Below are 12,956 nucleotides of genomic sequence, written 5' to 3'. Positions count from 1 at the left end.
AAAAACAGGCCATGTGGGTTATTTTTTATCCTTCACGAAAACAAGTAAGACCGAGTAATATCCACAAACAGAAACTTTAGGAAAATATAGTAGAGCAGAGTTCGACTGATACGCAGCTGATCTGCATTTTTTAACAGAGGAGGAAACAAACAGCTGTTTTATGTTTCAAGTTGACTTTTTTTTTTCAGAATGAGGCCCACATTCTCCTATTCATATTCAGTCAGCTTACGAAACATGTAGCCTACTAAAACAACAGCATGAGACGGTTTGCCTCTAATATGAGACCTTGCAGCTCGAGAGAGAGAGAGAGAGAGAGAGAGAGAGAGAGAGAGAGAGAGAGAGAGAGAGAGAGAGAGAGAGAGAGAGAGAGAGAGAGAGAGAGAGAGAGAGAGAGAGAGAGAGAGAGAGAGAGAGAGAGAGAGAGGTGTGTTAGAGCAGGTGTCAAACAGCTCACGAGGTTAGCGAGCGGTGGAGAGTAACATTTTGACCACTGACGTCTGGCGGACAACTGCACGTGATAATGGCCAAAAGATTGGTCAACACTGGCTGACGTCTACCCTGGTAGTGCTCGCAGATTGTTCAGGCGTCTCGTATGAGTTGACCTCTGACCTTTAAATGAGGAAACAGGAAGCATGACAAAGAGGCAACGTCAAACCCTTTTTTTCCTGTTTCATTCGTCCGTCCGTCCGTCCCCCCCCCCCCATCACTCCCTCTTTATCTGTCATTTCATTACTCAGCGTCTGTTTATTCTCTCGTTAGGAAACTGACAATATGAAAACAGGAAGTAGCCAGAGTTCAAAACATCCTTACACTCGTGTTTTGCATCTAGATGGCTCTCTGTACATTCGACCAGCAGGAAACACTGCTTTATGTCTGCCTGGATCTCTCACTCACACACTCGCACCCAATGAATAACCAGCACATGATGATTGATGTAAATGAATGAATTGTTCATCAGTCATTCATTCAATCAACCAGAAATAAAGAACGGTCAAACAAATCAAAGGATGGTCATACAGAGAGCTGATGAACTTAGAGGCTGAAGTTATAGAGATCAAACAATGACTCACTGATCATTGTAAAAGGAAAGTATACCTTTCCTGTTGTTTGAATTGAGAGTATCAAGGCTTAACATTTGCATGTGCAACAGTTTGCATCTAAGCTTGGTTTCAGGGCGAAGTTTAGATGTGGTGACACACTAACGACAGCTGTGCTTCATATCAACGCGACGCGAGTACGAAGCAACCGCCGAGGCACCAGCCACTCACTGGATGATGAGGATATTTTAGAGAAGAAGAAAGTGAAAAATCAATGTGAAACCATTCATTTCAGCCGAGCAGAGTCTCTTGTTGCCAGGGTTACAAGAGGTGTTGGCAGTTGCCATGTTGATAAAACAACATGGCAACTGCGGGGCAACCGCTTTCATCAGGATATGATAACAATATGCGTCTCATGCTACAAGCATGTTTACAGCCTGGTACAAAAAACATATTTTGGCTCACACCTTTTTTCCTTAGAACTCACCCGTTTTGATTTTAACAAAGGACGAGGGTCATTCCGAATAAGGGGAGCGGCTCACCTGACTGACTGGCCGGCTTGTTTTTTTGCTGAATGCAAAAAAACTGCCAACCTCTGCCAACTTCTCCAATGTTCTCGTGTTGAACTTGCCACCACGCTTAAAAGGCCGAGGAGATCAGACGTCAGTGTTTGAAGCCATTCTTATAAACCTGAGTGCCAACACTTCCTCGTGTCGCTCCCTAAGACACGGCCTTTAAAAAAGGTGAAGCCCCTGCCCCCCGCCCCCCCACCGCCCTGCCATGGCTCTGTTCAGCCTCTCTGTTTGAGAATGTGACCCTCTGCTGATTAATCTGTTTTTAACTATGTTTGGGGCCCTGCCAGAGCCACAGGCCCACGCTCTCTCTCTGTGTCTTTTATTCTGTCGTTTCTTTCAGCGCTGGACGCTTGCTGGGGAAGCAGTTTGCCCTCTCTTTCTCCCTTTGGCATGTGAAACATTCAACACTATGGGCTTTTTTGTCTCCTGTATCAAAAAAAAAAATATCTGATGACTTTCTTATTAAACAGAACAATTACTCTTTTAATTGCCTTAAAGCTGTCGACACGTTTTCCCCATTGAGCTTGTTAGTTCAGTTCGATTAAGAAAACAAAGTATAGACAAGCAGATGCCATATTTTCCTTCAGGATACCAATTTTAATTGATACACTTGAGTGTCAGATGATGAAAAACAAGCTTACAGATTCAGCTTTGAGATGTATTGAATAGCAAACTTGTTACTTGACACAGCTTCAGCCCGAACTTACATCAGTACTTAAAGCTAATACAACAGTTTTCTACTATTCTACAATTCATATATTTACTAACATGTTGACCCTGATGCCCAGAGAAACTCCTCTTGCCCCCCTTTTTTACCCCCACATCCTCTACATCTCTATCTCCCCCCCCCCCCCCCCGTAATAAGCTGAACACTGCATTACAGTTTCCATTCATCCGTGCCCCTCTGATCTTTTCTCTGTGTGTGAATGCAAGTCCTGCCGTGCCCGCTGTCCAAGCCGCTCTGAAAGCTCGAGGCTAATACACGGCTGACTTGCTGCACTGTAGAATACGTCCACCTCAGTAATTGTGGTGACTGTCCCAATGTTAGTGCGATCACGGGGCGGAGATGAAAGAAAGGCTTCAATTGCGTTTTTGGGCCTCGAGTGTTAAACAGCTTTGACAGACTAAAGGAAGATGATCGAATGTGACTCGCCCCCACGGTAACCACCCGCGAGTCTCAGCGCTTCGATTACAGTCGATTAGCATTCAGAAAGAAAGGTGAAAGCGAGAATCACATTGTTTTCTTCCTTTTCTAAAAGGCTAAGTTTGTACCCGTCATTCACTTGGGACTGGGATGATCGAGGTGTCCGTGTGTGTCTGAGCTGATGTGACGTGATTTGCTCCTGTTGAACCGACCGGGTCAAGACCAAAACACACACACACACACACACACACACACGCACAAACACACACACCCAGGGATGTTCCCATAGCCTTTCCGAATGGTTAAGCAATATCTCTCAGTCTCTCTCTGTCGCTCTCACTCAGCCTCTCTTCCTGCTTCTATATCCTCCTTTCGCCTATTGTCACCATACTGTAACTCTACTTTCCTATTTTTGTCTCCCTCAACTTGACCTTTTACCTCTCACAAGGCGACTCATCATGGCTTTTAAACAACATAAGAACTCAGCCGCTTAACAGGCATTTATACCCTTTTTTTATTATTACTTTGTGAATTATAAATGCACAAGTATTAGCTGCAGACTTCTAAAGCAACATTGCATTTTATTTTTCTTCTTTACTTTCCATTTATAATGCCTTTTTCCATTTCATAGAGCTCTATCAACTAAATTGTGTAACAAAAAAAAACTGATCCGAAAGGGGTTTGGACCGACCACAGACACTTTGAGAGGAAGGGGGGTGGGTAAAAAGAGGTGATGCCCGCACTGTAGCTAACGCAGAGCTGTTTGCAGCTACCTTTAATGAGCAGATTCTCCCACCAGAACAACCAATTAAGGCTTCTCTCATTAGCGCGTTTGACAGAGCTGCCACTGTTCTGCATATCCTGAGAGTCTGGGAGTGTACATGGCCTTAATGATTATAGATAAACCATAGAAACACAAGCAAGCACAGAGAGAGAGAGAGAACAGCCCTGACAGGAAGAGCACACCAGAGAGCCTATACATGCTTCACTGTTGGATTTCCTGTCTAAACTAATTATATTTAGAGGAAAAACTAGTTGTGTTTTAAAATGGTAAATGTGTGCTGCTGTCCTGATGGAACCTGAAACACAATCCACCACAGCGGTGTAGAATACTATAACGTCATAAAAGCGTGTGACGTACTGCCAAGACTTTGCAAAGAGAGATGTAAAGTAAACACAGCTGTATCCATGCCTCTTTAAATCAAGACATTTAGCGTTTCAGTTTATTTCCACGATGCATATAAGAATGAGTGGTGGTGCAGCTCTGTAACTCGTACCGTTGTGAATACAGCGGGTGTGTTTTGTAGCTGAATGGATGATGATGATGACAGTTATGTAATTTGTTCTATTCCACAAGGTTTCCACTTAGCGAGGTTTGTGCAGAAAGATTATACCCATGCGTTCTGAATTCAAAACATACAGAGATGGCTTCACAGGGGAAATGACAGCAATCATAATGATACTGTGCACAACATCAATGCATGCATATTATCCATCACATTAGCCAACTGCATAAAGTCTGATGTTTGAAATATACAGGTGTGGAATAAATTAACCAAAATACATTTAAAGTTTGTGTCATATAAGATATGTAGAGGTTGCTAATGTTTATTTTATTTTTTTACAAGTCATCAATATCGAAACTCCAGAAAGTCCAGTCAGATTGTAAAGCATGCAGTCCTATCTGTTTGCGAACTAGCTGAACTCTTACCATCTGTCACACAAAGTATGACTTCAAAGGCTCTCTGTGGGAAACACACACACACACACTTTATATTGTATGTACACAGTAGTAAGACAGTAACACATGGTAAAGTGAAGGAAAGAGCAGGTCCACATAAACTGAAACAAGCTCTTAACGTTTGAGTGGTTCGAATCCAGTTTATGTGACATACAGATAACTACTATTATAGATCATTTTATCGTTATATATTCAAAATATAGATCAGGAAGAATGTCAATTGATCCTTTCAGGTACTCATCTAGTGAAATAGGTTTCATATGATCTAATTTAAATCACGAAATCAATGAGCTTGTTTTAGTTTAGTTTAGTGAAGTTAAATGGAATTACACTTTCTAGGCGTCAAACTACACGACTGTATGTTACCATACAAATAATGTCATTTTATATCTTGATTCGAGTGGATGTAGTACGAGTATTACATATCTTTGCCACATCTTTTTACTGCTACTTCATTGTTGAACAGGACTACATTTCCCAAACATCCTTGGACTCATCTTCACAGAAAGAAACCAAACCATCTGTTTACACCGCGTGTTTGAAGAAACTTTACACAAACACAAAAAAAACACACACAACGAAAAATTAAACGGCGTAAAACCGAATGTCATTGATCTTTTCACCTCCGTGCTAAAAAAAAAACCATAGTAGAGATTTACTTGGGAAGCGGCAACATGAACCGTCTAAAAGAGACGGATGTAAAATAGTCTTTAAACGTAACATCAACGTGAGCCGGATCAGAGAGAGGAACCTGAACTCACCGTTAACCTAACCTCTCTCTCTCTCTCTCTCTCTCTCTGTCTCTCTCTCTCTCTCTACACCAGGAAATACAACCAAATTTCATCTATTCATTTACTGAATTACCGCCAACATGTTTTTTCTGCCCACGCCAAAGGTTTCCACGAGCTAACCTGATCAAACACAAGGAGTGTTTTAGGTGATGATAATAATGTGGAAGAAGATAGGCGCCATGAAGCCCTACACATGACTGCAAACTGCTCGTAGCGGATTTTAGAGGGAAAGCTTGCGGTTTGCTTCAAGATTTCACTAAACTGCTTGAAGTTTTTAATGCAAAATATGCAGGTTGAGCACACATATCCAAAAATCGACAGTAGAAAACGCTAAAATACGATAAATGCATTAAATCAACCACCGTCGCTAACGTTTAAATCACGTGATTTTAAAAAAGGTGGTAAAATTAAACGTTACCTCTTGTGATTTCTTTAGTGATGCGTGTTGGGAACTTTTCCAAACGTGGCCTCTCTCTTACTCTGTTCTCCTCCAAAAAAAATGCCGTTCAACCCCACTATCCGAAAATCTCCACTAGAGTCCACACCGAAAATCTGACCAAGGCTGAACGCAGACGTGTCCATCATCCCCCAAGCCCCGCCCCATACAGTGCGAGGCATCTTTTGCCTGACTGTTATTGGCTCAGATTGGATACTGTATTGCATTGTGAGATATGATTGGTCGGACGACCTGTCCGTTTCTGTTTGAGGGACGTTCGATGCAGATGTTGAAACGGGATTGTGGCCAAGTAGCTCCATACAGCGGACAGCTAGGGTCACTGCAACATGTTGATGATGTGCTATGTTTCTCTGTTTTCTCCCACGCACACACAGATACATACACGTTTTAAAATTCAGGTCGTTTTTCAAGGCCACATTGGTTGCTAAACTTTAAAAAAGTATACGTTTCCCAGAATGCTTCATGCAGAAATATGATTAAAGTTACAAATTTAATTTATCTTTATTATTATTATCATCATTAGCTGTAGCCTATATTTCTGAAAGATTTTGGTGGCAGTTGGTCAGCAGTATTCCTGACAATTTACAAAATAAATTTCCATAAATTTGTTTTGGTTTACTTTTTTTTTTTGCTGTGATTTTACTTCACTTATTTTTCAAATAAGTTTGGGAATATTAGGCTATCTGTTTCGTTGGTTTTGAAGTTCATATGCCTAGCTAGTTTTAACATTGCAAACCATAATTTCCCAAGCAAATTGAATATTGAAATTTCCCATCTACCTATTTTGACATCTTGCAGTGAGTGTTTACTTTGATAGCACCAAAAAAAAGCAGTGCTGTAAAATAAATATTAATGATTGATTGTCAACAGTGTGCTGTTAATGACATTTCATATTTGACAACTGTTGAGTGTTCTTGAAACCATAAAACGTTTGAATAACTAAGCACTGGTAAATGTACTGTTTATAAATTAAACCAATTTTATCATCCATTTTTAAAATTTTCACCTAAACTCTTTCACAATGAAAACATAATAAAAAATAATGATCAGCCTATTTGAAGATATTAATTGCTTCTATACACACAAAGGACACACAGGTCATTGCATTACAAAAAGCATTACTACTTCCAGCACACACACATCCAGAACCAGATTAGAGAAGCTCAGGTAATTGGATTATGAAGTATAGCAGCATGGAGATTGGACATCTCAGAAAGCAGAGGAGTAAACAACCCCATAAGAACACCATCAAAGTGAAGCAGAACAATACCTTCTAAGATAGAAAAGTTATATGAGTGATTAACCACAAAAATGGCTCATTTAAACATTGTGTTATTGTGTAAAATTAAATGTGTTTCAGCAGGCTCACCATAAGTAGAGCAGCAGGGATCCCGGAGAGGAGTACAACAGGCCGAAGAGAGCGTGCACACATAAAAGATAATAATAGAAAAAAATAAGACATTACACATCATATGAGCATGTTTATTTAATGTGCTACAGCCGGTTGCACACCTCAGATTCAGTTGCAAAATCAACACCAGACACCATGTGACTGCAATTGAATGTCATGCATTTAAATTGAGGAGATAAAGCTCTTGCAGACTGCTATTAACAGTTGCATCAACATTACATAAGAATGAGGGTCAGGCTAAAAGTGATACAGCAGATTCCTGTTAAATCACCCATACCAGTGATTATGGTGGGTGGGGATTACTGGGCAACTCCATTTTTTTTTTTTAATGTACCAACATTCTTCATTAACACCACCATATATAACATTTTGGAATCTCTTTAAAGATCCAGTGAGGAACTTTCAGTTTGTTTTGATTTTAGCACCCCCTGTGGACAAAGCAGTACCTCTTATCTCTTTGCTGAATTTGTCCTGCACATGCTTAAGAATAGTTTCCCTGCTTTATTTTCACAGTCAAACATATCACTTCTTGTTAATCCTTTTTGTGCATATTTTTAAAAAAAAATGCTTTAATAGCCTCATCTACATGAAAACCATGATAGTGGTCTAAAGCACTTTAAATAACTATATACGAATTGTCTCTCTTTATGCTGATGATCTCTTTTGCTTTCACTGCTCATTGTCATCAATATTGAGTTCATGCAATTTCATAACCAGCTTACAACAAACTAATCACAGGAGCTTTAAAGAAAATACATGGAGGTTAATATTCTTTAAAATCTCTAAATAACCACAAAGGCAATAAATTCAAGAAAAGTGTACCTGATTATCAAAGGTCCCATATTGCGGAAATAGTTCTTACATTGACATTAAGATAAATGTAAGTCTTGACTCCTCATCTAATCAGCCTGACCCGATGAAAGCTCCCTGTCTTTTCTCTTCTGTCCATCCACCTCTTATCTTTCCATACAGAAACCTCTCCGGTTGTCTTGTTTCCTTACTCTGAAAGCTCACAAGTTCCTTGGCTGAAATAAACCACTCCACTTGCAGTGTCCTTCTCTGTGTACCTTCAGATTGTGCCAGTGTCAATAAGCCAACAGGATTGGCAAACTCACAGAGTTGTACAGTCAGGGAGCTATATGCGAGCTGTTTAGTTCCCATGCATGCACGAGATCAAGCCAGTGCAGATTCTCTGGAGGATTAGAGGAGAGTCCTTCTGAGGGGAATTACATGGACACAGCCATCTGGACAGAAAATCGCTGCCCACTGGACCAACCAACGTCCAGCCAACTGTATGCTCTCGGCCAGCTATCGCCTTGTCATGCTTCGGGGTGAAATCTATCCTTCTGACCCGATCAACCAAGCATGCAGATTTAAACTATACAGCTTCTAAAACAAAAATGCAAATGTGGACTAAAACTGAATGAATTAAAATAATGATCCCTTAAAGACACTAATACTATCTGGAAGGCCGTAAAGATCACTGGACGTGAATTAAATATTTTACATTTCTTTTAAAAATCAAGAAAAACTAGCAGAAAGGTGTCGAGTACTGCATAAGGCTTCTAGTGGACAAGTGGAGACAATAAGCTGCATGCAGAGCTCAATTAAATCAAAATTTTTCCAATAGATTGGCAATGAAAAGGGAATTATATCAGACAAAAACAATAAATACAGGATATAAGGATATAGGATATAACAAATAAATACCCCAAAAGCATCAACAATTTTTTTTTTGGTGTGATTTTTATAAACACTCTTTAAAGCCCATATCAGTTATTCACAAGATGAATTAGATAACCATCTTTAAAGCATAAACTTACCTACATAATTGAATCAGATCAACAATACCTTCCATACATATTTATAAAAACAGAAGCCCTGGCAACAATCAGTATAATGCCCACAATAAAAGCCCAGGGCCAGATGGCTTTCCAGCCAAATTCTGCAAAGAATTATGGGCAGAATTGAAACCCACTCTAACATTAATGAAAAATAATTTCTTTTAAAGAATTCTCCTACAGGACTTTCGGACATAAACTTTACACAAAGATGGCAAGCACCATAGAAATGGAAGTCTAATGTAAGACTAAAAGGATACGATGCACTTTAGTGGCCTTTTTGAGTTTTTACAATGTTACAGTTTTATATTTTGATTTTTTAGAGTGTGTACATATAGCTCTATTTACATAATTATATTTTGGACATCACTATTGATTTTGTGAGCAGTTGATTGAATAGTCACATTATTATTCAGCCAGGAACATAGACTGCAAGGTCAGGAAGCATCAAATCAATGCATTTTATTACTGCTGGGGAATAACCAAATGTGCTTCAAAAGGAGTCAACTGACTTCACTGAGGTTCTTGATAATCTACCAAGAGATCACTGAACACAAGGCAGTTCACGCGAGTGAAACCTTTTTTAAATGATCATAATATAAAGTCATGGATGAAGTTAGAAAACGTTTTTGTTAAAATATTACTGACAAATGTTTTACACATTTAAACTTCTGTATTATAGAGGGTTAAAGGGTGAAAACATTAATGTGGTAATTATGTCAAGCAGAAACCAAGTGAAAGTCTAACCTATACCACAGTGGTCATAACGTAAACCAATATGTGGTCAGCAGGCAGAGACACTCACTGCTATTTAAAAATAAGTGCTAATAGAGAACAAGAATTGCAAATTAAATGTCAATGCTTTGCACAAAGCAGTGCATTTTACATCATCTAAAAATAATCATCTCAAGCTTTCACATTGCAATATTGACCTACATGGTGCATACACAAACATGTGCTCATGTATTTAAATCTAACTGCAAGAAATAAAACTTTTAACAAGATTTCAAAAGTGTTTAGTTCTTCAATGAAAAAAGATCATAACACATTAAATGATATTTTACCTGGCAACCAGATGATAATGGGACAAGCTGCTGGACTGAACCGAGTATGTTCTTGAGTGCCTCTTGCTCCCTCGCTCTCTTTACTGTGCTGTACAAATACTGTGACATTGAACAAATACTTCACACCTGTTTGTTTTATGTTATGTCAACTCTCTCTCTCTCTCGCTCTCTCTCTCTCTCTTCCTTACTCCTCTCAATGGGGTGTAACTCTAAACTGCAGAATCAGGTGTCAGCTAATGGAGGGAGGAAGGAAGAGAAAGAGGAAATGAAGGAGAAACAACCTGATGGAAAGGCCGATGCAGAGAAGAGAGTATGTGGGAAAGATGAAGACGGTAGGAGAAGAATAGTAGAGTTGCACCCATGGGTGGCCCATCTTTCCCTTTAACCAATTGAAATAAACAAACATGGACAATTAAGTTTCTATTTGCTTTAAAACTTGTTCTTCAGTTACCTCAAAGCGGCGCCAAGGGTTTCCTTTGATATTAGGTTTTATGTATGTGAATATTTATGAATCAAATAGAAAATAAGCTGTGGTCCTACATTTACTTGAAAAAACATGTCTGCACATAATAACAAAAACAAGTGTGTGTGTGTGTGTGTGTGTGTGTGTGTGAGAGAGAGAGAGAGAGAGAGAGAGAGAGAGAGAGCAGTTTGGTTTGGTTTGGTGGAAATAAAAAGTAAGCCGTTTCCTGAATTAAGTGAGCTTAAACCACAAAACACTCAAAGGTTGCTGTTTTTATTTTTTAGCTAACAAAATAGGAAGCATCAACAGAAAATACAAACTATTAAGTGGTAATCAGTGTTTCTCCTACAAATACAAGACCAATCCCATGTTTAAAAGGCCTTTAACAATAAAACAATAACACGAATGAGCTAAGCATCATCCAAAATGCAATAAGCATAGTCAAAAGTTCAAGATGCAACATGGTATGTTTGTGCGCCCCAGCGAAACAGACTATGCATTTGTATTAATAATGTAGCTGTATTTTGTTTAAGTCTGTCTGATGCTTTTGTTTTAATCCTGAAAGCCCAGCTTGGGACAGGAGGTGCAAAATTAGCCATTTTCTATCTTTTTTTTTTACATCTGTCACTTTCAGTTTATTTACTCATTAAACCTTTACACTCTGTTTCACACCAAGGCCCTGCCGAGTTACGGAAAGCGGCGTGACTCAGTGCATGTCATGCCTTACACTTACAGGCCACTAGAGGGCAGTAGCTCCTCTCTGCATCGCAATGAAACCATGAATGAAAAAAAACTTTCAAGCTTCAGTTTTACTTAATTCAGCAAAGTGGAAGAAGTCTATTTTGAAGACAGAGGAATCCAGAACAAACATTAATACATCATTATGATAAAAAAGGAGACTTTTTCAATTAATTACCTGTGAGAAAAGCCTTGTTATCCTCTCTTTGTGTAGTCTTTTTTTCCCATTCATTTCACTCCAGTAAACCAAGTCATATGGGCGCACTGTTGCAGGACTCTCAGATCATGTGTCATATAAAGCCTCCTCGGTGGACTTAATATATGATCAAATTAAAGCCTGAAAAGGCTATTTTACTGGAAATAGCTGAATGTAAACTTAACAATACATTTCTACATATTCAGATGTATCATTGTTATTACAAGCCGGCTTAATACATTGAATCTTATGTCTTTTAAGGAAACTTAATTAAGCACATTATCCAAGTTTCTTTTTTTTTTTTTTTTTAAAGTTTCACTATGATTGCTCTGTTGAAATCATTTGACAACAATGCCTATGAATTGAAACAAAAAAAAAGTGAAATAGCATTTGTTTCTTCTAAGATCTTTCCAGTAGTTGTTCATTTTTATTTTCCATATCCTGAAAGCCGAGTAGTTACTCTCCATATCTTTCCCAGCAGCCTCCTGTTGTCCACACTCCGCTGCCACATAATTCAGACAAACTTGACTTGAGTGTTTCCTGTCTCAAGTACAAACTCTGGAAACAATCTCAAAATCTTTTTTTTTTTTTTAAATTGAAGAAAACTGTCTTTTTACGTTTTTACACACACACACACACACACACACACACACACACACACACACACACACTCCTTTATAGAGTGTTGAAAGTAGTATTAGCCAAGAATTTATAAATGTATTAGTACAGGATTCAGCTCAATACAATGAGCTTCATTGATAGCTCACTCACTTTTGAACGACTTTCTTGTATCATGTAAAGGTCGAAAAATACATGCGGTGTAACTTCAAGCATGTCTATATATACCTGATCATGTCTAATTAGAGGGGGTTTTAAAATGCCTGAGTGTCTGAGGTTATTGTTTCAATTTAAAAAAAAAAAATTCCAATCACTTTAGTGTTGTAGCTTCAATTTAATTAAAGTATTAATTAACATTATTACATGAATGCATTAAATTAAGATTTGGACATCCCATGTTGTTTTCCCCTTAAATTCTGGCAGCTGATGAATTGACTTCATTAAATATTATGTAACCTTACGATATAGTTATAAGCTCTGATGCTGTGCTGCATTTCATCTTACATGTAACATGAAGAAATAACTCTTGCATTATATCATGATTAACAAAGTATACGAACCATGAACTGTGAAAAAGTTTTGTTCTGATATATTTTAAAATAATCCCATTAAATGTATGTAATGTGTGTATTGTTTAAAAGGTAGCCCACATTTTAATGCTACTCGTCTACTTTCTTTGAATTGTAAGAGGAGATGTTTTACTTGTTTGAACAAGTTCACATTCTTATTAGACCTATCTCTTGCAAACATGAACAGAGTTTGTTTCTTTGGCACCTACACAATACGCTTATACTTTTACTGTTTTTAGCCTACATCTTGCTTAATGAGATAGCTTACATGTAGCCAAGATTTATCATTATTTTTTTTAAGATGATGAGAA

General features: G+C 38.4%; 2 protein-coding genes across 10 annotated transcripts in view; one reads left to right on the top strand and one right to left on the bottom strand.

Moving 5' to 3' along the window:
- The window catches only part of epb41l2 (erythrocyte membrane protein band 4.1 like 2), a 41,430-nt gene extending 35,524 nt beyond the window's left edge, over positions 1 to 5,906 (bottom strand). For 4 of the 9 annotated variants that reach the window (XM_079367617.1, XM_079367621.1, XM_079367619.1 and 1 more), the window contains exon 1: positions 5,707 to 5,901. The gene's annotated coding sequence lies outside the window, so the exon portion shown is untranslated. Of the gene's footprint in view, positions 1 to 5,706 lie in introns of all 9 variants that reach the window. The other 5 variants (XM_079367616.1, XM_079367618.1, XM_079367623.1 and 2 more) reach the window with 3 other exon arrangements.
- Positions 1 to 12,956, top strand: part of stx7l (syntaxin 7-like) — a 280,516-nt gene that overhangs the window by 189,594 nt on the left and 77,966 nt on the right. The window lies entirely within an intron of this gene.

Source organism: Symphodus melops (assembly GCF_947650265.1).
Source record: "Symphodus melops genome assembly, chromosome: 1".
In the NCBI taxonomy this organism is placed as follows: Eukaryota; Metazoa; Chordata; class Actinopteri; order Labriformes; family Labridae; genus Symphodus; species Symphodus melops.
The sequence above is the reverse complement of the archived record's forward strand: the minus strand, read 5'-3'. Positions and strand labels throughout refer to the sequence as shown.